General features: G+C 34.7%; 1 long non-coding RNA gene across 1 annotated transcript in view; it reads left to right on the top strand.

Annotated features, from left to right (window-relative positions):
* The window catches only part of LOC110262111, a 127019-nt gene that overhangs the window by 12114 nt on the left and 91195 nt on the right, over window positions 1-23710 (top strand). The window lies entirely within an intron of this gene.

Here is a 23710-nt window from a genome sequence, read left to right as displayed (position 1 = left end):
CAGTTTTTACTCCCTTCTCTCCCCTCCTCAATATATTTGATAATTTTCTAGTTTTAGTTACTTCAAATTTAAACTCGTTTGGTAGTAAGTGTAGAAACAAAGAATTTCACTTACTAATACTTTACTTATTAATAACTTCATCATGGAAAATCTGTGATGAGAAAACATGAATTAAAAAATTCAGATTGGCTTTTAAAAGGCAATTGTTTACCACTTTTACAGCTTTTTATTTAATGTAGGAATGATATTATCATAGAGGTAGAAGGAAAGTTTCAAAATTGGCCAATACAGTTACATTACAGGTGAAAAATTGAGGCTCATAAAGTTTTAATGGTCGTGTCTAATATATGACTTTTGAGTTTTGCAGATCTGCTTACTTAATTACCTTATAGATAGTTTCAAAAATGAATACCCTGTCATTTAATAGAAATACTGACCTTATTTAGTGCAATTTTTTCAATAAAACTCTTTTTTCTCTAGTAGGTTATTTCTTACATATCAGAGATAACTGACTCCCAAAGGTTAGACTAATCTTGAACTTTGAGCAGTGAACCTTGAGTGTGAGGGCATATTGAATTACAATTTATCACTTTTAAGGAAAAAATGTACCTATTACAAGAAATAGATGGAAACTTAATTCTCTCTCTTCACACTTGTGCTTGAGAGGGCAAATTGTCATTCTCTATCAGAATTCAAAAAGTCTAATTTGGCAAATGACAAAAAAATATTATCACTGAATTTGATAAAGTAACTACTTATTGCATTTGCTTGTTAGAAAAATTTTAGCATATGTATATTTCAAGGTCTTTATTTATTTTAATTAGAAAGTTTCAAGCATTAAGGTAGCTAACCTGTTAAGAGTTATATGGAGTAAATTCTATTTAACAAGTTTGGTTGAATATTAACTTACACTTTTTATCTGATGTACATTCGTAACTATTCTGTATATGGATTTTAAAAATAATATTTTCTAGAAACAGTAGTGCTATTTTGTGTGTGCTGGTTTGATGTGACAAAGTATTCTGACATTTATTTCTCTCAGAAACCTTGGCATATATCTTCTCAAACATTAATGTCCTTGTCTCAACTGGCAGGAACTGAAAGTTCACTTGTAAAAGGGAAACTGTTTCTAACAAAGTGATGTGTTAGTTTTGAAAACAAAATGCAATTCTGACAGTCCATACCCTTTTCTCAAAATCAACAAAAATGTAATGATGTAAAATGAACATCTGATAACATAACAAATAAAAAACCTAAAATTCACAAACAACACAGAAATTGGCATAAAATAAGACTGATATCTTCAAGTGTGAATGAAAGAAATGCTATGTAAATTCTGATGGTTTAAAAGAGGATTATAAGAAATGGGTGAAGTAATGCTGGCAGAGGGCTGGATTATTACATGATAGGGGAAACTGAATCAAGTTTTGTATGTTCAATGTAAAAGGTCTTTATCAAGCCCTAAAAATCCTCTTAATCTGTCTGTTGTATAACTCTCCAGTTTCATTTAATCTGACATTTACCACACTACCTTAATTTCTGCCAAATTAAGTTTCTGTTATTTATTAGAATATTGAACAGCTATTAAAACAATGGAAATAAAGGGAATTCCCATTGTGGCTCAGTGGTAATGAACCAGACTGGTGGTATTCATGAGGGCATGTGTTTGATCCCTGGACTTGCTCAGTGGGTGAAGGATCTGGTGTTGCTTTGAGCTGTGGCATAGGTCACAGATGTGGCTCCAATCCAGCATTGCCGTGGCTGTGGTGTGGGCCAGCAGCGGCAGCTCTGATTTGACCTTTAGCCTGGGAACTTATACATGCCACGTGTGTGGCCCTAAAAAGACAAAAAATTAAAAAATAGAAATATAGATCTATATTTAGTAATGCATAAAGATATCCAAAGTATTAGTCAGTAATTCATGTATCAAGGTAATATATATACTTATAAATATGATTTTCTAAAAACAAAAGAATGCACATATTCTTCTATAAAATGTAAAAGAAACTTTTCATTACTTATACTCTGGGTAATTGGACTTTTTTGCAGTTTTCATACTTTTAACGAGTTTGCTTTTTCACTATATGCGTAGACTAATTTTACAATTTTATTAACTCACTGTTAAAGTAGTTAGAAAGGATTTCTCATCAGGCAGTTTAATGTAAGGGGAGAGATTTTGTACTGCAGATTTTTGGAGCTTCCCTAATAACCAAAATGTCTCCACAGGAAAGAAAACATCAAATTATCATCATTTAGTTTAAGATAGTATCCCACTTCTGAATATATTATTTTATCCTTCATTTTAAAATTAACCTTTATTTTATAAGGTTTTATAAAAACAGAATAACCATTAGTATATAAAAAATGTCTAGGAGTACCTGCTATGGCACAGTGGATTAAGAATCTGACTGTAGCAGGTTGGGTCAATGGAGAGGCACAGTTTCGATCCTCAGCTCAGCACAGTCGGTTAGAGGATCCCACATGGCACAGCTTCAGTATTAGGTCACAGCTGAGGCTCAGTTTCAGTCTCTGGCCCAGGAACTTCATATGCTGAGGGTGTGGCTATAAAAAGGTGTTTAACTTAGCAAAATATGTGCAATTACAAATGTTAAAGCTTCAGTGTATTATCTAGAAGTTGAAATTATAAACACAGCACTATTCATGGAATTCTCCCATAGGACAAGATTAATTACAATAATGCTTCTGCTTTAAACATCATCAGTGTGTTTAAGATGAATCATGTTTCCGTAAGATGTATTGTTGGAATATTTGATGCATATTAATGTCGTCACAGTGTGGTTATGTAACTTCATATTCAAAAGTTGTTGCAATGTTAACGTTAGTAATATGCAAAGTCAATGCTCTACAAGTCTCTGATTATGCACAATGGAACTATTTTTAGTATGGGACATGTACCTTAAATTATTTGCTCTTATATGACATCTTTAAATGCTTTCTGAAAAGTGAGTAAATGAGTATCGGTAAAAATCTGACCATTTATCTTTCATAAGAGAAAGATCTCAAGAAAAGAAAAGACACTAACAAGACTGATTATATTACTGTTTTGTTCATGAATATATTAATAAATTGAATTTGTCAATATCTGAAATTACCTTTAAAATATAAAATCATTGGGTTGTCTAAACACATATACATAAAAGTAAAATTTATTCCAATTCCTCTATTTTTATCTCTTCACTTACCATCTAATCCTGAAATTTCCACACATGATTTATTTCCAAGCCAGACATTTTAAAAAATTTATTTTATTGAAATATAGTTGTTTTACAATGTTGTGTTAATTTCTGCTGAACAGAAGGATATATATACATATATATTTTATGTTCTCTTTATATTATTTTCCATTATGGTTTATTATAGGTATTGAATACAGTTCTCTGTACTGTACAGTAGGGTCTTCTTGTTTATCCATTCCATATATAATAGTTGTCTCTGCCAGTCCCAAACTCCTAATCCATTTTACCCTCATCTTCCATTCCCCTTGGCAAGCACAGCTCTCTTCTCTATGTCTGAGTCTGCCTCTGTTTTGTAGGTAGGTTAATTTGTGACATGTTTTTGGTTACATATATAAGTGATATCATATGATATTTATATTTCTCTGACTTAAGTATGAGATCTCTAGTTCCATCCATGTTGCTGCAAATGACATAATTTCATTCTATTTATGACTAAGTAGTACTCCATTGTATGTATATACCACATCATTATTCATCTGTTTACATCTGAACATTTGTTTACATGTCTTGGCTATTGTGAATTTGTGCTGCCGTGACCATAGGACTGCATTTATCATTTGAATCATGGTTTTGTCTGGATATATGCCCAGAAGTAGGATTGCTGGATCATATGGTAATTCTATTTTTAGCTTTCTGAGGAACCTCCATACTATTTTCCATAGTCTTTTTACCAACCTACCTCTCCACCAATAGTGTAGGAGGGTTCCCTTTACTCCATACCTTCTTGAGCATTTGCTATTTGTAGACATTTAGTGATGGCAATTCTGACTGGTGTGAGGTGGTGGTACTCTGTACTTTGGATTTGCATTGCTCTGATAATTAGTGATATTGAACATCTTTTCATGTGCCTATTGGCCTTCTGTATGTCTTCTTTGGAGAAATGTTTATTTAAGTCCTCTGACCATTTTTTCCTGAGGTTATTTATTTTTTTGTTGTTGAGTTGTATGAGCTGTTTGTATATTTTGGAAATTAAGCCCTTGTCAGTTGCATCATTTATGTATTATCTCCCAGTCCATAGACTTTCTTTTAGTTTAGTTTTTTTTTTTTTTTATGGTTTCCTTTGCTGTGCAAAAGCTTAAAAGTTTGGTCCCATTTGTTTATCTTTGCTTTTATTGCTTTGGGGGAATGACCTAAGAAAACATTAGTTTGATTTATGTCAGAGAATGTTTTACCTTTGTTCATTTCTAGGAGTTTTATGGTGTCATGTCTTGATGTTTTAAGTCTTTAAACCATTATGAGTTTATTTTTGTGTATGGCGTGAAGGTGTATTCTAACTTCATTGATCTACATGCAGCTATCCAACTTTTCCAAAACCCCTTCTGAAGAGACTTTTTCCTGTTACATATTTTTGTCTATTTTGTCAAAGAGTAATTAACCATAGATGTGTGAGTTTATTTCTGGGTGCTCTATTCTGTTCTGTTGATCAATATGTCTGTTTTTGTACCAATACTATGCCATTTTTTTTTTTCTTTTTTGGCCACCTCATGGCACATGGAGTGTTCCCAGTCCAGGGAACAGATCCAAGCCCTTGTTACAAACTACGCCGCAGCTCCAGAAACACCAGATCCTTAAATCACTGTGCCCAGCTGGGGATTAATCCTGCATCCTGGCACTGCAGAGACATCACCAATCCAAGTGTGCTGCAGTTGGAAATTTCCATTTTTTAAAATTAAGATTTATTGGAATATAGTTGACTTACAAATTGTGTTAGTGTTGGGTATGCAACAAAGTAAATCAGTTGTGTATATACATATATCCATTCCTTTTCAGATTATTTTCCCATATAGGTTATTTCATAGTATTGAATAGTTTACCCTGTGCTATACAGTAGGTCTTTGTTACCTATTTTATATATAGTGTGTATATGTCAGTCATAGCCCCATAATTTATACCTCCCCATGCAAGTTTCCCTTTTGAACCATAAATTTGGTTCAAAATCTTTCTGTTTTTGTTTTGTAAGTTCTTTTGTATCATTTGTTATTAGGTTACACATACTGATGATTTCATATGATATTTGTCTTTCTCTGACTGACTTACTTCACTTAGTATGCTAATTTCTAGGTCCATCCATGATGCTGCAAAAGGTATTATTTCATTCTTTTTAAATGGTTGAGTAATAGTCCATTGTATATATGTTCCACATCTTCTTTATGCAGTCCTCTGTTATTGGACATTTAGGTTGTTTCCATGTTTTGGCTATTGTAAATAGTGTTGCTGTGAACATTGTGGTGCATGTATCTTTGTGAGTTATGGTGTTATACGCAGGATATATACCCAAGAGTGGGATTACTGGATCATATGGTAGTTCTATATTTAGTTATTTAGGGATTCTCCATACTGTTCTCCAGAGTGTTTACACTGGCTTACATTCCCACCAGTAGAGTAGGAGAGTTCCCTTTTACAGCATTTATTTTTTGTAACCTTTTTGGTGCTGCCCATTCTGACTGGTGTTAGGTGATACTCATTGTAGTTTTGATTTGCATTTCTCTAATATTAGTGATGTTGAGCATCATTTCATGTGCTTTTTGGCCATCTGTCTCCTTTGAAGAAATGTGTGTTTAGATCTTCTGAGCATTTTTATTTATTTATTTATTTATTTTTTGGTGTAAAACTGTGAGAGGTTTATATGGATTAATCCCTTATTGGTGGCTTTGTTTGCAAAGATTTTTCTCCCATTCTGTGACTTGTCTTTTTGTTTATGGTTTCCTTTTTGTGCAAAAGCTTTTAAGTTTAATTAGGTCCCATTTGTTTATTTTTGTTTTTATTCTCAATACTCTAGCATGTGGGTCAAAAAAGATATTGCTGTGATTTTGTCAAAGAGTGCTGTGCCTATGTTTTCATCTAGGAGTTTTATAGTATCTAGTCTTATTTTTAGGTCTTTAATTCATTTTGAATGTATTTTTGTGTATGATGTTACAGATTATTTTGATTTCATTCTTTTACGTATAGCAGTCTGATTTCCCCAGAACCACATATTGAAGAGGCTGTCTTTTCTCCATTTTATGTTCTTGCCTCCTTTGTCATAGATTAATTGAAATATTATATGTTTTGATGACTGTAGCTTTGTAGTGTAGTCTGAAGTTTGAGAGCCTGATTCCTCAAGCTCCATTTTTCTTTCTCAATATTGCTTTGGCTATTTGGGGTCTTTGTATTTCCAAACAAATTTTAAAATTTTTTGTTTTAGTTCTGTGAAAAAGCCACTGGTAATTTAATAGGAATTACATTGAAACTATAGTTTGCCTTGTTGTAATATAGTTATTTTGACAATATTGGTTCTTCCAGTCCAAGAGCATGGTATTTTTTACACCTATTTGTGTCATCTTTGATTTCGTTTATCAGTGTCTTACAGTTTTTAGAGTATACATTTTTTTTGCCTCTTTAGATTGGTTTATTACTAGGTATTTTATTATTTTTGATGCAATAGTAAATGGGCTTGTTTCATTAATTTCTCTGTTTGATCTTTGATTGTTAGTACATAGGAATGCAAGAGATTCTGTGTTTAATGTTGTATCCTGCAACTTTGCTAAATTCATTAATGAGTTTTCTGGTAGTATCTTTTGAATTTTCTATGTATAGTATCATGTCATCTGCAAACAATGACAGTTTTACATTTTCTTTTCCAACTTGGATTCCTTTATTTTCTTTTTCTTTGATTTCCATGGCTAGGACTTCCAAAACTATGTCGAATAAAAATGGTGAGATTGGGCACCTTTTTTCATTAGTATTTTCTATTCTCTTTGTCTCTGTCTCCTTTATTTCTGCTCTGATCTTTATGATTTCTTCCCTTCTAACTTTCAGTTTTGTTTTTTCTTCCTTTGGTAGTTGTCTTACATATAAAATTAGGTTGTTTGGGATTTTTCTTGTTTCTGTGTGAGATTGTATTGATATAAACTTCCTTTTGAAAACTGCATTTGTTGTATTACATAGGTCTTAGGTAGTTCTTCATTATCATTTGAGTCTAGGTTTTTTTGATCCCTTCATTGATCCATTGGTTATTTAGTAGCATATTGTTTAGCCTCCACTCCATGTGTTTCTTTTCATTCTTTTTTTTTTTTTTTTGCAATTTTTTTCTTTCTCATGGTTGATTTTTATTATCATAGGTTGTGGTCAGAAAAAATGCCTGTTATGATTCCAGTTTTCTTAAGTTTACTGAGGCTTGATTTGTCATCAAAAGATGTGATCAGTCCTAGAGAAAAATGTGTATTCTGTTGCTTTTGGATGAAATGTTCTATAAATATCAATTAGGTATAGCTGGTCTCTTGTAGCATTCAAGGTCTGTGTTCCTTTATGTCTGGATCATCTGTTCATTGCTGAAATTGAGGTGTTAAAATCCCCCACTATTACTGTGTTATTTTAGATTTTTCATATTATGGCTGTTAGCAGTTTCTTTATATATTTAGGTACTACTGTGTTTGGTGCATATATATTTTACTTGTTATATCTTCTTTTTGGATTGATTCCTTGATCATTATGTAGTGTCTGTCTTTGTATTTTTTGACATGCTTTATTTTCAAGTCCATTTTGCCTGATAAGAGTATTGCTACTCCAGCTTTCTTTTGATTACCATTTGTATGGAATATCTTCTTCCATCCCCTTACTTTCAGTCTGTATGTATCACTCAATCTGAAATGAGTCTCTTCTAGACAGCATATATGTTCTTAGTTTTGTGTCCATTTGGCCAGTCTATCTTTCAGTTGGAGCTTTAAATCCATTTACATTGTAGGTAATTATTGGTATGTATATACTTACTGCTATTTTCTTAATCACTTTGGATTTGTTATTGTTGGGCTTTTTCTTGACTTTTTCTTTTGCTCTCATCTTGCGATTTGCTGACTATATTTAGTGTTGTATTTGAAGTGCTTTTTCTTTTTTTTTTTATTAGTGTGTCCATTGTTATCTTTTGGTTGTTTTGCATTTGTTGATGAGCTGGTTTGGTGGCCGTGAATTCTTTTAGCTTTTATTGTCTGTAAAACTTTTGATTTTTCTGTCAGTCTGAACGAGAGCTACATTACATATTCTTGGTTGAAGGTTTTTTTTCCTTTCATCACTGTAAATATATCTTCCACTCCCTTCTGGCTTGTAACATTTTTTGCTGAAAAATGAGTTGATAACCTTATGGAAATTTTCTTGTATGTTATTTGTTGCTTTTCCCTTTTTGGCATTTACTATTTTTTTGTTTGCATTTAACTTTTTTCAGTTAGATTAATTTGTGTCTTGTCATATTTCTTTTTGGGTTTATCCTTTATGGTACTCTTCGTGCTTCTCTACTTGATTGAATGTTTCTTTCTTATATTAGGGAAGTTTTCAGCTATAATCTCTTGAAATATTTTCTCAGGTTTTTTTTTCTCTCTCCTCCTTCTGCGACCCCTGTGATGGAAATGGTACATTTGATGTTGTCCTAGAAGTCTCTTAGACCATCCTCATGTATTTTCATTCTTTTTCATGGCTGTGATTTACACTGTTCTGTCTTCTACCTCACTAATATGTTATTCTGCCTCAGGTATTCTGATGTTGCTGCCTGCTAGTATATTTTTCTTTTGAGATACTGTGTTGTTTATCTTTGTTTCCTTGTTCATTAAATCTTCCAATTCTTTGTTGGACATTTCTTATAACTTATTGATCCATGCATCCATTTTTTTTCTGAGATCTTGGATTATCCTTACTGTCATTACTCTGAATGCTTTTTCAGGTAGATTGTCTATCTCCTCTTCATTTAGTTGATTTTGTGGGTTTTTATCTTGTTTCTTTTTCTGAAACATATTTCTCTGTCATCTCATTTTGTCTAAATTTTTTATGATTGTGGTCTCCTTTTCAAAAGACATTGGATTTTATTTCCTATTTCTTATGTCTACCTCCTGGTAGATAAGTTTGGTCTGGGGGCTTGTGCAGAATTCCTAGTGGGAGGGACTGCAGCCAGCCCACTAGTGGGTGGAGCTGGGTCTTTTCCCTCTGGTGGTCAGGGCCTTGACAAGGATGTGTTTAGAGATAGCTTTTAGCTCAGTAAGACTTTATGCAGCCTGTCTGTACTTAGTATTTTTTTAGTGTGAAAGCTAGTTTTAGTTTGGATGCCTGCCATCTCTTTCCTCAGTGTATGCTGGATGTTACCCTCTTGACAGGAGATGTGATCAATGTTGTGGGTACAGGAGCCTGCACTGGATAAGGAGCAGGGTGGGGTCTCCTGTTTACTCTTCAGTTGTCACAGTCCTGTAAAGGGTAATGTCTGCTCCCTAGTTGTTGATGTAAAAGCCACCAGATCTGTTTCTGAACTGTTCTTCTGAACTGCATTGTAAGGTAAGCAGGATTACAGCACTCCCACTGGAAGAGGAGCCACTTAGTCCACTGGAGCTGTTCACCTGCAAGTGTGCTTTCTTTTGTCAGTTTTTACCTGTTGTGGCAGCTCACAAAGTGCACTGTTGTTGATACTGCTCATAGCTCCACCTTACCCATGGGTATGTTGATTATTGTCCCTGGTGTCTCTCAGTCATCTTTTAATCTGGCCTCCAGTGCTGATCCACTAGCTCAGGACTCAGGGCTGTAACAGTCAGGCTTCTGGGCCACTGTAAGAGCTGTAGAGTCAGCTCATACTCTAGCCTGGTCCAAGCTCAGTGTGTACCCACTCACAAAGCCCACAGCTATAAAAGCCCAACCCTTTCAGCTGCAGGAGCTCTCATTGTTTGGATATTCTAGCAGCACTGATTTTTTAAAATCAGCAATGGAGGTGGAAATTTGTGGTTTGCATACCTGGGAGGAGAGATTTCAGTTCTTCCTCCCCAGTGGCAGCATCCCTGTGGTTCAACTGTGTTTTCAGCTCCATCTCTATGTGTAAGGAACCCAACAGTGACTGTTTCAAAGACAGCAGGGGCACAGGGGACCATGCAGCCTCCAACTGAAGTCTTGGGAGGGTTATGCCTCCTGTTTTGTTATTTTCCCTCAAGATTGCTTTAGCAATTCTGGGTGTTTTATGATTTTATATAAACTTTAGGTTTTAGTATTCTACTTTTGTGAAAAAATTCATGGGTAGTTGGATAAGGATCATATTAAATCTGAAGATGGCTTTGGGTAGTGTGGCCATCTTAATAATATTAATTCTTCAAATCCAAGAGCATGGGGTAATTTTCCATTTCCTTGAATCATCTATATTTTCTTCTATCAGTATTTTATAGATCTCTGCATATATGTTATTCACCTCCTTAGTCAAGTTTATTCCTAAGTTTTTTTTTTATTTTTAATGTGTTTTTAAGGAGGATTTTTTTTTTACATTCCCTTTCTGATGTTTCATTATTAGTGTAAATAAATAAAATTGATCTCTGTATGTTTATCTTATATTTCGCTACCTTGCTGAATTTGTTCATAGTTCTGGTCAATTTTATATGGAATATTTATGACTCTATATATAGTATTATGTTTTCAGCATATAATGACAATTTTACCTCTTCCCTTACACATAGGATATATTTTTTTCTTTTTGTCTGCTGTGGCTAAGACTTCCAATAATATTTTGAATAGAAGTAGTAAGAGTGGGAAGCTTATCTTGTTCCTGATTTTTGTGGGAAGGCTTTTAACCTTTCACCATTGGGTTTTTTATTAGCTGTGGGTTCATTATTAATAGATTTTATTCTGTTGAAATATGTTCCCTCTATACCCTTTTTTTTTGGCATTTTTAGGGCTGCATCCACAGCATATGGAGTTTTCCAGGCTAGGGGTCAAATGGAGCTGTAGCTGCTGGCCTACACTACAGCCACAGTTGCTGGCCTACACTATAGCCACAGCAATGTAGGATCTGAACTGCACCTGTGACCTACACCACAGCTCATGGCAATGCCGTATCCTTAACCCACTGTGCAAGGCCAGGGATTGAACCTGTGTCCTCACAGATGCGAGTCAGATTCTTTTCCACTGAACCATGATGGGAACTCCTCCTATACCCACTTTTGTAATTTATTTTTTTAAATACAAATGGATAATGAATTTTACCAGATGTTTTTTCTGCAACCATTAAGCTGATCATGAGTTTTTTGTCTTTGGTTGTTGTAGTGTATCACTTTGTTGATTTACATATGTTGCACCATCCTTGTGACCTTGTGATGAATCCAGCTTGGTTGTGGTGTATGATATTTTTGGATTCTATTTTCCAGATATTTTGTTGAGACTGTGCATCTGTATTCATCTAAGATAATGGCTTTTAATTTTCTTTTTGGTAGTGTCTTTTGTCTAGTTTTATGAGGATGATAGTGGTTTCATAGAATGACTTTGGGAGTTTTCTCTCCTCTTCAGTCTTTTAGAAGAGTTTGAGAAGAATCAGTATGAGTTCTTTTTTGTATGTTTGGTAGAATCCCTCAATGAAGCCATGCAGTTCTGGACTTCTGTTTGAAGGGAGTTTTTAAATTATTATTACTATTATTATAGCTTTTATTAGACTGCTAGTGATCTATCTGTTCAAGCTATTTCTTCTTGATTTTGTTTTGCTGGGCTGTATGTTTCTGAAAACTTGTCCATTTGCTTCTAGATCATCCAGTTTGTTAGCATGTAATATTCACAGTATTCTCTTATATTTTTTTTTGTATTTTTGCAATATTGGTTATAATTTATCCACATCAATTTTTTGTTAGTTTGTTTTTGTGGGTCCTCTCTTTTTTTGTTGAGCCTTGCTGGAATTTTGTCAAATTGTTTACCATTTCAAAGAACCAGCTGTTGGTCTTATTTTTTTTTTCTATTTTTTAATCTCTGTTTTATTTATTTCCTCTCTGATCTTTATTATTTCCTTTCTACTGATGGCTTTTGATTTTGTTTCTTTTTTCTTTATTTATTTGGTGATAGGTTAGGCTCTTTATTTGAGATAATTCTTGTTTATTTAAAGAAGACTTGTATTAACTTCCCTCTAATATCTATGTTTGCTGCATCCAATAGATATATATATGATTGTGTTTTTGCTGTCATTTGTCCCAAGGTATTTTTAAATTTCCCCTTTGATTTCAATGTTGACCCACTGGTTTTTTTAGTAGCATATTTTTTACTCTCCGTGTAATAGTTATTATTTTTTTTTCTTTTTGTGTGGTTGATTTCTAGTTTTCATATCATTTTGGTCAGGGACATGCTATAAATAATTTCTATACTCTTTCATTTATAGAGGCGTGTTTCATGTCCTAGTATGTGGTCAGCCTAGAGAATGTACCATGTGAACTTGAAAAGAATGTGTATTCTGGGTTTTTTTGTTTGTTTGTTTGCATGTAATGTCCTGAAAATGTCAGTTAATGTCCTGAAAATATGTTCTATCATTTAGAATCTCTTGCCCTTTTGATTTTCTGACTAGGAGATACATTCATTAATGTGAGTGGGGTGTTAAAATCTCCTACTGTTCTTGTATTACTGTCAGTTTATCTCTTTATGTTGGTTAGAATTTGTGTTATGTATTTGAGTGTTCCTATGTCGGGTGCATATATGCTGACAAATGTAATATCCTCTCTTGTATTGATCCTTTTATTAATATATGGGGTCCTTTGTTATCTTTCTTTGTGGCCTTTATTTTGGTCTTTTTCATCTGAAATGAACATTGTAACTTCCACTTTCTTGTCATTTCTATTTTCATGAAATACCTTTTTATATCCCCTCACTTTCATGTATGTTTGCCCTTTGCCCTAAAGTGGATGTTTTATAAGCAGTGTATAGTAGACTATTCTTTTTTTTAAATCCAGTCTGCCACTGTCTTTTGATTTGACATTTAAAGTAATTATTGATATATATATATAGTCATTTTTAAACCTTGCTTTCTAGTGGATTTTGTACTTCTTTGTTGCTTTATTTTTCTTTTTGTTTTACCTTCTGTAGTTTGAACATTTTTTTTCCTTCTTACCCTTGTATTCTTTTCTATTTGTTTTTGTGAAATTGTTTTGTATGTTTTTAATTTGTGGTAACCCTATTGTTCAAGTATGTTAACCCCTCTCTATATCTAAGTACTTTAGACTTGTTGTCATCTAGGCTCAAACATGTTCTAAAAAAAGAAAGAATCTATATTTTCTTACTCTCCTTCCCCAAATTTTATGATTTCGTTGTCATCTTTTACATATCCGTGTTTATCATTTTGCTGTTAATTGTGGTTCTCATTGCTTTTGCTAAAAAATAAAAAAAATGGATTTTTAAAAAAATCTGTGTACTAGTTTAAGTGATTTACTTTCCAATTGTTATTTTCTATTTCTTACAGATTATTGCTTCTTTTCTACTGAGTGAATATCTTTCAATATTTTCTTTAGATAGATTTAGTATTGTATTCTTTTTGTTTTTGCTTGTCTTAGAAGTTCTTTATTTCTCCTTCTATTCTAAATGATAATCTTGCTGCTCTATGTAACATATTTTGTCCTTTCAAAAGTTTGAATATATCTTGGTATTCATTTGTTGGAACTGTCCATCAGGCAGTGTGCTCTGTTGTGCCACCAGTATCCCACTGTGGGGATTCACAAACTATACCATTTTTGGCAGTGCCCTCAGACTTGCCTCAACCTTGGAAATGATGACAGTTGGCCCTGGTGTCCCTTAGGTGTTGTTTTCACAAGGCTACCAAGGAAGATCCACTGATATTAGGTCTCAGGACTGTAGTTGCTTGCACCGGTACCTGCTGTGGGAACTCTGTAACCCAGACCCTGGCCCAGTTCATCTCCTGCATACACACCCACAATGCCCACAATGCTAAGGCCAGACCTGTTTGAGGCACAGGAGCATCCTTTGTCTACTCGCATATCCCATAAGCACTGAGTTTACAAAGCTGGAGGTGGTGGCATAAATCTGCTGATCACAAAGCTACAGGGTGAGGGCTCTGGTTTTAGCCCTGCTTTAGGCGCAACCACTGAGGACCAGCCTTGCTTCTGTATGTAGACAATCTGTTGGTGTTAGCATGCTCCCAGAGCTTGTAGAGGCAGCATCACTTTGGCTGAGTGTGTGCAGAGAAAGAGGCTGCTATGATGGCCCCACTCATCCATTTACATGCCCCATAATAATGGCGCTTTGCTTCTGTGGCAGGTCAGAGTTATTCTTGTATACCACCTGTAGGGTTCCTTACCACACTTCAGCCCCTTCAGCCTGTCTCTGCTCAGCAAACCCCAGTCCTCTTCTGGGCCTGTCCTTTGCAGTCCTGCTTTCTGTACCTAGCCCCCTTATATATTGGCAAGGGCATATCTTGGCTGTGGACTGCAGGGGGTAGCACAGATCCACTGTGCTGGTGTCGCCTTTCTGCCTGCTTCAGGCTGCCTGCTGTGCTCTTCTCTGAGCCTGTGAACCTCTCCTTCTGTCGTGGCTGATCTTCCTGATGGTTGAGGGGCTCCCCAGGTGTGGAAACCTTTCTTATTTCTCAGCTCTCTCCCAAAGATGAAAGTCCTGTCCTGCTTCCTTGTGTGTGTGTGTGTGTTTCCTTTTGTCCTTCCTGGTTACATAGAGATCTCTCTCGCACTTGGTGTCTGTCATATTCTGTCAGTGTTCAGTTGGTATTCTGTGAGAATTGTTCCACATGTAGATGTATTTTGGATGTATTTGTGGAAGGAGGTGAGCTCCATGTCCTTTTACACCACCTTGATCTGCCATAGAAAAATTCCAGACCATACTTTTGCACTTCATATCTGTGTAACTACTATATAACTGAATTATCCAAATGAATGTCTTATTGATAATCTGAGACAAATGTGCCCAAAAGTGTAATAACTTATAATCACTCTCTTCACTATGATTGTTCTAGTATTCCCAATATCAGTTAATGTGATTACCACACAATAGTTTTGTTTAGACTAGAAATCTAAGTCTTTGTTCCAAATGGCTTTTTCATAAATTTTACATTATATTAATTACCAGTTCACAATTGGGCTTCTCCTAAATTCTTGAATCATCCACTTTTTCCCTTGCTAATTACTGATACCATATCAAGGCTGCATGTTTCTTTTCCTATGCCATCCCTTACAAGTCTACTCATATCAATTCTTAGCTTTATCATTGCACTGAGAGTAATTTCTCAAAAAATACAAAACTTTTATTTCAACTTCTTTGCCTAAAATTATTTAGGTACTCCATGTTGCTCTTATAAGATATCTCAAAATTCTTAAACTACCCTACAGGATTTTAAATGGTAAAAATCTTTGCTTACCTTTATAGCCATACCTACCAGTCTTCAATTTTATTTTGGTCCCAGTATTTTCATTCTTTCAGTTCTTAGTCTTGACAAGAGCTCAATTCTTTGATAACTTCTTACATAACTCTTCTTTTAACTGTCTCCTAAATTAATGTAAAGTACATGTCCATTTTATATCATTTCAATTTGTTTCCCTTTTCTGTCAATTTCCAACTACTTTTCACATCACTAAAGCCATTTATTTTTGTATCATTTTTCCACTCTAAGATCGAATCTGTGACCAAGTTTTCTTTTTACTTAAGCATGTCACCTCAAAACATTAATAATGTCTTTCAGTTTATTTTAAGCTTCAGTGCTACAGTTGTCATCCAGATTACTGTCATCATGCTGTTCTAATCCAATGACCATGTTTCTATCCTTTTGTCATTTGTCCATATTTCATTGATGCAAGATGTTGTTCCAGATGCCAGAAATTAAGTAGTGAACAAAATTGTTCCATGTCTCATGGAATTCATATTCAAATCAAGGAGATGAACAACTGGATCAATAAATGAACAAAAAATAATGGACTGTTACACACCATTGTCAAACATCATAATTCTCATTATTTTAGTTAAGTTAAATATGTAAATATATGTGTATATTTGTATTTTTTGTGTACCCTCATGTATTTGTGTATACACATATTTCACTATGGAGTTGGTTATTAATATTTTGTGTATAGACACACATATATTTTACATGATGAAATTTTTCCTAGAATATTCCTTAGTTTTTATTATTGCTTTTATAAAGGACACAAACAAGAGTCAAAGAGATTATATGATTTTTAAAGGACCTATAGCTGGTGCCATGTTGTTGACATTTATGGACATAGATCTAGATAATTTCTCTGGCCTGAAGAAGCATACTCCCCAACCCCCAGTTAATCACAGTGTCTCCTATATCCTTTCTGTATTTTCTTTGAGTAGAGGTAACTCTGAAAGTACAGAATATTTAAGTTGTATTTGATTTATATTTCCAAGTATTATTTATTTTTATTATTTATTATTTTGATGAGATGAGAGTATATAAGAGGGTCATTTACTGGACTTTCTTTGCAGTAGTTAATACCAAGGTGGAATGAGGAGAATAATAGGACCTAAAATTATAATTTAATGATGTGAATATATGTTTAAAAAATAAGGTCTTGCTGTAGTTTTCTGATAAGTGTTTTTATACTAAGGTAGTATAAACAACACTTAAAAAAATTTAAGCAATGCTATGTAGGAAAAATAGCATTTGGAACAAAGTAATATAATTTTTTAGACAAATGAAAGCTTACCAGCAAGTATGGTTAAATTTATAAGAAAAAAAATCACAACAACAAATCAGTAACTTAACAGCATGAGTGACAGAGTAAAATCATAAGACATTCAACATGATAGGGTTGCCCCTCTCAATCTCTACTCAGGGTGAAGCTCTCCGACCCTCATTAACTTGTATTGCTGAGGGGAGCAAGAATGGTGGGGGCTAATGGGCTGAGCATGGACAGACACCGAGTCTGTTTTTTGTTCTCATTAACATTGTTTTAGCTTGAATTTCTTGTCACATTTTGGAAATAACCATTAAAATAATATCCATGCCATTAGAGGATCCCTATGTAGACTGCTAATGTACCTGTACAAAAGAACTTTCTGAAAAACTTTGCATTGGTTCACACGTCAAAAAAATACACCACGGAAGATAAAGATTTGTTTTTTAGTGATAAAGCAAAGAGAACCACAATATTGATTTATATCTACCCATGATTTGAAAGAATTTTCTTGGATATCATTACCTCTATTAAAACTAACTATATTATTTAGAAGATAAAATGATAAAAATTTCCTTAATATGGATCTTTAAAAATTATTAAAATGATACATACATGTTTTTATCTTTAAGATATATAATGAATTTAATAATTTCATTTTGTTTCCTGTGCTGTACAGTATGTAGATCTAATTATTGCTATATATTGAAAAAACTATATTTCTCCAATGATTTATTCTTAATCTTTTTAAACTACTTATTTTTCTATCAATTTTCACATCACATTCCTTGTAATTCAGCCTTATGCTGTTATAACATAACACAAAATCTGACTCAATTTCAGGGTCCATCCATGTTGCTAAAAATGCCAGTATTCCATTCCTTTTAATGGCTGAGTAATATTCCATTGTGTATATGTACCACATCTTCTGGATCCACTCCTCTCTTGATGCACATTTAGGTTGTTTCCGTGTCTTGGCTATTGCAAATAGTGCTGCAGTGAACATCAGAGTACATGTGTCTTTGCAAGTCATGATTTTCTCTGGATAGATGCCCAGGAGTGGGATTGCTGGATCAAATGGTAGTTCTATTTTTAGTTTTCTGAGGAATCTCCATACTGTTTTCCACAGTGGTTGCACCAATTTACCATCCTACCAAGAGTGTAATAGGGTTCGTTTTTCTCCACACCCTCTCCAGGACTTACTGTTTGTAGAATTTTTGATGATGGCCATTCTGGCCACTGTAAGTTGGTACCTCATAGTGGTTTTGATTTGCATTTCTCTAATAATGAGTGATGTTGAACATCCTTTCATGTGTTTTTTGGCCATTTGTATGTCTATTTGGAGAATGGTCTGTTTAGATCTTCTGCCCATTTTTGTATGGGGTTGTTTGGTTTTTTGGTATAGAGCTGCAAAAGTTGTTTATAAATATTAGAGATTAATCCCTTGTCAGTTTCTTCATTTGTAAAGATTTTCTCCCATTCTGTGGGTTGGCTTTTCATTTCGTTTAGGGTTTCTTTACTGTGTTGCAGAAACTTTTAAGTTTGATTAGGTCCCATTTGTTTATTTTTGTTTTTACTGTCAGTACTCTAAGAGGTGGATTTGAGAATATACTGCTTGTTTATGTTAGAGAGGTTTGGCCTATGTTTTCCTCTAAGAGTTTGATAGTGTCTGGTCTTATATCTAGGTCTTGAATCCATTTGGAGTTTATTTTTGTGTATGGTGTGAGGGAGTGTTCTAATTTCATTCTTTTCCATGTGGCTGTCCGGTTTTCCTAGCATGACTTATTGAACAGGCTGTCCTTTCTCCATTGTATATTCTTGCCTCCTTTGTCATAGATGAGTTGGCTATAGGTGCGTGGGTTGAATTCTGGGCTTTCTATCCTGTTCCACTGATCTCTATTTCTGTCATTGTGCCAGTACCATACAGTTTTGATGACTGTAGCTTTGTAGTATAGTCTGAAGATTGGGAGCCTGATTCCTCCAGCTCCGTTTTTCTTTTTCAGGATGTCTTTGGCTACTCTGGGTCTTTTGTGCTTCCAAACAGTCTTTAAAATATTTTGTTCGAGTTCTGTGAAAAATGTCCTTGGTAATTTTATAGGGATTGCATTGAATCTGTAGATTGCCTTAGGTAGCATAGTCATTTTGATAATATTGACTCTTCCAATCCATGATAATGGTATGTCTTTCCATCTCTTTGTGTTATCTTTGATTTCTTTCATCAGTGTCTTATAGTTTTCAGAGTACAGGTCTTTTGTCTCTTTAGGTATGTTTACTCCTAGGTATTTTCTTCTTTTGGATGTGATGGTAAATGGGATTGCTTCCCTAATTTCTCTTTCTGATCTTTCATAGTTAGGGTATAGAAATGCCATTGATTTCTGTGTATTAATTTTGTATCCTGCGACTTTGCCAAATTCATAGATGAGCTCTAACAGTTTTCTGGTAGAGCCTTTAGGATTCTCTAGGTATAGTATCATGTCATCTGCAAATAGTGATACTTTTACTTCTTCCTTTCCATTTTGGATTCCTTTTATTTCTTTTACTTCTCTGATTGCTGTGGCTAGGACTTCCAAAACTATGTTGAAGAGTAGTGGAGAGAGCAGACATCCTTGTCTTGTTCCTGATCTCAGCAGGAATTCTTTCAGTTTTTCACCATTGAGAATGATGTTCACTGTGGGTTTATCATATATGGCCTGTATCATGTTGAGGTAGGTTCCCGTTATGGCTACTTTCTGAAGGGTTTTTATCAGAAATGGGTGATGGATTTTGTCAAAGGCTTTTTCTGCGTCTATTGAGAGGATCATATGGCTTTTATTCTTCAGTTTGTTAATGTTGTGAATCACACTGATGGATTTGCAGATATTGAAGAACCCTTGCATTCCTGGGATAAATCCCACGTGATCATTATGTACAATCCTTTGAATGTATTGTTAGATGAGGTTTGCTAGTATTTTGTTAAGGATTTTTGCATCAATGTTCATCAGTGAAATTGGCCTGTAGTTTTCTTTTTTTGTGGGACCTTTGTCTGGTTTTGGTATCAGTGTGATGGTGGCCTAATAGAATGAATTTGAGAGTATCCCTTCCTCTGAAATTTTTTTGAAATAGTTTCAGGAGAGGTGTTAGCTCTTCTCTAAATGTTTGATAGAATTTTCCTCTGAAGCCATCTGGTCCTGTTTGTTGGAAGTTTTTTAATCACAGTTTCAATTTCAGTTCTCGTGATTGACCTGTTCATCTTTGCTATTTTGTCTTGGTTCAGTCTTGGAAGATTGTACTTTTCTAAGAATTTGTCCATTTTTTTCTAGGTTTTCCATTTTATTGACATATAGTTGCATGTATTAGTTTCTTATGATCCTTTGTATTTCTGTGATGTCCGTTGTTACTTCTCCTTTTTCATTTCTAATTTTATTGATTTGAGTCCTCTTTTTTTTCTTGATAGGTCTGGCTAGGGGTTTATTAATTTTGTTGATCTTTTCAAAGAACCAGCTTTTCATTTCCTTGATATTTTCTATGGTTTTCTTCGTTTCTATTTCATTGATTTCTGCTTTGATTTTCATGATTTCTTTCCTTCTACTAACTTTAGGTCTTGTCTATTCTTTTCTCTAGAGCTGCATTAGATATAAGGTTAGCTTATTTGTTTGAGCTTTTTCTTGTTTCCTGAGGTGGGCTTTTATTGATATAAACTTTTCTCTTAGAATGGCTTTTGCCACATCCCATAGGTTTTGCAGTGTCATATCTTTGTTCTCATTTGCTTCCAGGTTTTTTTTAATTTCCTCTTTGATTTCTTCAGTGATCCATTGGTTGTTTAGTAGCATGTTGTTGAGTCTCCATGTGTTTGTGTTTTTTGCAGTTTTTCTTTTTGTTAATTTCCAGTCATATAGCATTGTGGTCGAAAAGATGCTTGATATTGTTTCAGTTTTCTTAAAGTTACCTAGGTTGGATTCGTAGTCCAAGATGTGATCATTCTTAGAGAATGTTCCATGTGCACTTGAGCAGAATGTGTATTCTGTTGCTTTTGGATGGAATGTCCTATAAATATCTATTAAGTACATCTGGTGTAATACTTCATTCAGGGCCTGTGTCTCCTTATTGATTTTCTGTCTGGTTGATCTGTCCATTGCTGTAAATGGGGTGTTAAAGTCCCCCACTATGATTGTGTTATTGTTGATTTGTCCTTTTAAGGTTGTTAGCAGTTGCCTATGTTGGGTGTGTAGATATTTAAAATTGTTGTATCTTCTTGTTGTATTGATCCTTTGATCATTATGCAATGACCTTCATTGTCCCTTAAAATATTCTTCATTTTAAAGTCTATTTTCTGATATGAGTATTGCTACTCCAGCTTTCTTTTGATCCCCGTTTGCATGAAATATTCCATCCTCTCACTTTCAGTTTGTATGTGTCCCTAGAATTGAAGTGGGTCTCCTGAAGACAGCATATATATGGGTCTTGTTTTCATCTCCATTCAGCCAGTCTGTGTCTTTTGGTTGGGGCATTTAGTTCATTAATATTTAAGGTAATTATTGATATGTATGTTATTATTTTTTTTAATCTTTTTGGCTTTTCTAGGGCCGCTTCCCATGGCATATGGAGGTTCCCAAGCCAGGGGTGTAATAGGAGCTGTAGCCGCCGGCCTATGCCGCAGCCACAGCAAAGTGGGTTCCCAGCAACATCTGTGACCTACACCATAGCTCACGGCAATACTGGATCCTTAACTCACTGAGTAAGGCCAGGGATCGAACTTGCAACCTCATGGTTCCTAGTCAGATTCGGTAACCACTGCACCACAATGGAAACTCCAATATGTATGTTCTTATTGACATTTTATTAATTGCTTTTGATTTGTTTTTGTTGCTCTTTTTTCTTCCCTTCTTCTCTTGTTCTCTCCTCTTGTGGTTTGATGACTATCTTTAGTGTTGTATTTGAGTTGATTTTTCTTTGTGTATCAATTGTAGATTTTTGGTTTGCAGTTATTCTGAAGTTTTGGTATGAGTCTATATGTACATGAGATTGTTTTAAATTGTTGGTCTCTTAATTGCAAGTTAATCTCCAGTGTCCTGCATTTGTACCCACCTCTTCTCATGATTTCTGATTTTGGTGGCATAATTGTGCATGGATGATTTCGTATCTTTATATACGTTTACTGGTGAGCCTTGTCATTTGTGGTATTTTTTTTTTTCCTGTTGCTGTCTTTTCTTTTGTGCCTAGAGAAGTTCCTTTAGTATTTGTTGTAGGGCTGGTTTAGTGTTGCTGAATTCTCTTAGCTTTTTCTTATCTGTGAAGCTTTTGATTTCTCCTTCAAATCTGAATGACAGCCTTGCTGGATAAAGTAATCTCTGTTGGAGTTTATTTTCCTTTCATCACAGTAAGTATATCATGCCACTCCCTTCTTGCCTGCAGAATTTCTGCTGAAAAATCTGCCAATAAGCTTATGGGGGTTCCCTTTTATTTTGTTTTCCCTAGCTGCTTTCAGTATTTTCTCTTTGTCTTTAATTTTGGTCAATTTGATCAATATGTGTCTCAGTGTATTCCTCCTTGGGTTTATTGTATCTGGTACTCATTGTGCTTCCTGGATTTGAGTGAGTGGTTCCTTTCCCATGTTAGGGAAGCTTTTGGCTATTATCTCTTGGAATATTTTTTCTGTCTCCTTCTCTCTCTCTTCTCCTTCTGGCACCCCTATAATACGGATGTTGGTGCATTTAATGTTGTCCCAGAGTTCTCTGAGACTCTCTTCATTTGTTTTCAATCTTTTTTTCTCTTCTGCATCCATAATTTCCACTAATCTGTTCTCCACCTCGCTTATTCATTCTTTTGCATCCTGTATTCTGCTGTGAGCTGCTTCTAGTGAATTTTTTATTTCAGTTATTGTATTTTGCGTCTCATTTAAGTTTTATATCTTGTATCTCTTTCCTCAGTGTTTCCTGTAAGTTATCCATCTTTGCCTCCAGTTTATTTCCAATGTCTTGCATCATCTTCAGCATCAACAGTCTAAAGTCTTTTTCCTGGAGGCTGAGACTCTCCTGATCACTTAGCTGATTTTCTGGGTTTTTTTCTTTCTCCCTCATCTGAGTTATAGTTCTCTGCCTTTTCATTTTTTTTAGGTTTTTGGTGTGGTGACCTTTTTATAGCTAATAGAGTTGTAGCCTCTCTTACTTCTGGTGTCTGCACCCCTTGGGGCTGAAGTCTGTATGGGGGCTTGCTGTGGGCCCACTGGTAGGTGGAGCTGATTCTTATCCCTCTGGTGAGTGGGGCTTTGTCTCTGGATGGGATTAGAGGCATCTGTGTGCCTGGGGGGTCTTTAGGCAGTCTGTTTACTGAGGGACAGGGCTATGATCCCACCTAGATTGTTGTTTGGTCTGGGGTTTCTCAGTGCTGACAGGTGGGGCCAGATTTTCCCAAAATGGCTACCTCCAGAGAAAGGCACTCTATCACTCTCTCTTCCTACATCCTTTTTGTTTCCAAGTCATGTAGAATTGAATGTTCAGAGTTATTTTTTGTTTTTCTTCAACTGCTCCTTCCTTATATTTTAACAGTATGGATTTGATTTTAAGCCTCTTTTGTCATCCTAAGACACTTGCATTTGTGTGCTATCTGGCTTCCTTATTTCTTCAATTTTTTGTTTGAGAACTCTGAGTATGGCATAATGACCAAAAAGACTAATTTTTCTTCCTAGGTATGCACAGCTTACCTGATATATGTGCAATACCACAAAAACATCCAATCTCCCATCTTTTTTATGAATTTATTTTTTTTGTCATTAGTTTGTCTCTAGCTTTGATGTTAAGTTCATCTTCAGTCTTTATTTCAGATACCTCATAAAATCCATTTCTAATGTCATTGCATAAATCTGTAAATGAATATGTGCAAAGAAAGGAAACGACCAAAAACAGAATGGAAATAATTGGCATTTGGGATTATGTAATAATTGTCTTATTTTTCTGCATATTTCTATCAGGTATTTTAATATATTTAACACACTATCATTCTGTAGAAAAATATTTAATTTACAGAAGAAGTAATACGAATGAGTTTTGTCATGTGGCTTTGGTTAAAATTATTAGA

The sequence above is a fragment of the Sus scrofa genome, chromosome 8 (genome assembly GCF_000003025.6).
Source record: "Sus scrofa isolate TJ Tabasco breed Duroc chromosome 8, Sscrofa11.1, whole genome shotgun sequence".
Lineage (NCBI taxonomy): Eukaryota > Metazoa > Chordata > Mammalia > Artiodactyla > Suidae > Sus > Sus scrofa.
This window is presented reverse-complemented; position numbering and strand designations above follow the sequence as displayed.